The sequence below is a fragment of the Penaeus monodon genome, unplaced genomic scaffold (assembly GCF_015228065.2).
Source record: "Penaeus monodon isolate SGIC_2016 unplaced genomic scaffold, NSTDA_Pmon_1 PmonScaffold_6852, whole genome shotgun sequence".
NCBI classification, from domain to species: domain Eukaryota; kingdom Metazoa; phylum Arthropoda; class Malacostraca; order Decapoda; family Penaeidae; genus Penaeus; species Penaeus monodon.
This window is the reverse complement of record NW_023661942.1, coordinates 15,001-16,805: the sequence shown is the minus strand read 5'-3', so window position 1 is coordinate 16,805 and position 1,805 is coordinate 15,001. Positions and strand designations below refer to the sequence as shown.

Below are 1,805 nucleotides of genomic sequence, written 5' to 3'. Positions count from 1 at the left end.
GGGAAGAGGAATGCTGACAAAAGGAATGGCAAAGATTACATATCATGGTTATTATTGCACTAAGTTAAGGACTACTTAGAGGGATGATATGGAGTCTGCGCAATAGTGTGCAAATAGTCCATTACTATCTGGATACAGCTTATCATTTGACAAATATAGGTGTTAGAAAATAGCAAAATGTTAAAAATGCATATGCAGAGAAAGAGATAATAACGTTTCAAAGCTCATGCGTGTTCATGTAATTGTCAACAAGTCACACACCCATCATAATGGCCACTCGAGTGAGCCAAATGCCCAGATTTTGGGCCATGTGCAGGCAGTGAAACTGCTGGATCCAAAGGGTTAAATTGCTTAGTCAGGAAAGTATGTATGCTGCTGCAGGTAATAACTTATAGATTATATGTATCCTCTGCTTCTCATTTTTCCCGTGGAAAATGAGAAGCAGAAGTCTTAATAGGATTTTGTGAAACCAGATGAATTTTTTAGAAGTGGTATTAAGTCAAAGTACCTGATTTGACAACTTGTTAGATTTCCAGTTTTAGTCACACTGAAAATATATGATGACTGGTATATCTCTTCAAATGGTGCAGTTTCAAGGGATCAAACCTACTTGCTCTTGCCACTATGGCAAAAAACTACAAAGCTTCACCATATATATTCTGGCAAGATAGGGTTTGTACTGCCTGCATATTTTATGAAAAATTGCCAGCTTTCAATTTCTATAAAATATAGTGACATATTGCCTGTATTCTAAGGGCTGCAATCCATTGTGGGATTACAGGGATGGTATATAGAGCAGCGGTAATGTGTCTTGTAAACGTTTACTAAATATCTTCATATAACCATATTGAAATGATTTACTGCTGAGGAAGTGAGGCCACTATCTGGAAGTTAAGTCAACTACAGTTATCTACATATATTTTAGTTTGTAATTTAAGTGCAAAGATGCAAGAGAAGTAAGGGATAACAATACAATCATTTTTTAAAAGGTCTGATAAACCCCAATGACTAAAGCGATAGCAATATCCTCTACACTTCTTGGGGCTCTTTATTGACATTGAAACTGTATGTACACATCCACTGTCTACTCTGGTTCTATTAAGTTTACTGGCAGAAAGATGGCTCTAGCACTTTGTCACCAAGGAGTCAGTTACTAGGCTTATTTGATTCTGCCAATTAACCTGTCTCATGAATTTTTGACCAGGAAGGTAATTATTTTTATTATTATTGTTGTTAATAATGTTATAATTATAACGATGATGATAGTGATTTGAACAGTAATGTTAACAATGATACCAGTAATAAAAGCAAATTCTCAACAAGTTAAAGGAATTGGGAAACATAAGAGATCAAGTAGGCCTTGTAGTCGACTCCTTGCTTGAGTGCTTGTAAAGCCATCCGTGTTAACAAAATTGATAAATCAAAACCACAAAGAATAGTGTATGTGCTCATTGCCAAGATGTTGACTTCTGGTGTACCACGGGAAAGTAGTGTGTTTATGCTGTGTCTCATTTGCTTTGAGGTTTTCTATTTATAATGATTAGCTCTTAGGAGGAATGGCCGTCATACACAAAATTGATTTATTTTTCAGCAAATCTAGTATTTGCATGATGTTTTTTTATTTTTGTGCTATTCTTAGGATGAATTAACATTTTTTTTTCTTAAGTTGCCTGATTTACATAAAATTACTAGATGATGTGAATGTGATTGTGATTGCTAAAGTGACTATTTAATATATATATATTTTTTCTTTTCATTCAAGATGAGTCTACAGGAGTGAAGAGGAAGGCTGAAGATGATGGAGG

At 34.8% G+C, this 1,805-nt stretch overlaps 1 pseudogene; it reads left to right on the top strand.

Annotated features, from left to right (window-relative positions):
- Nucleotides 1-1,701: 1,701 nt before the first annotated feature.
- The window catches only part of LOC119571556, a 1,806-nt pseudogene continuing 1,702 nt past the window's right edge, over nucleotides 1,702-1,805 (top strand).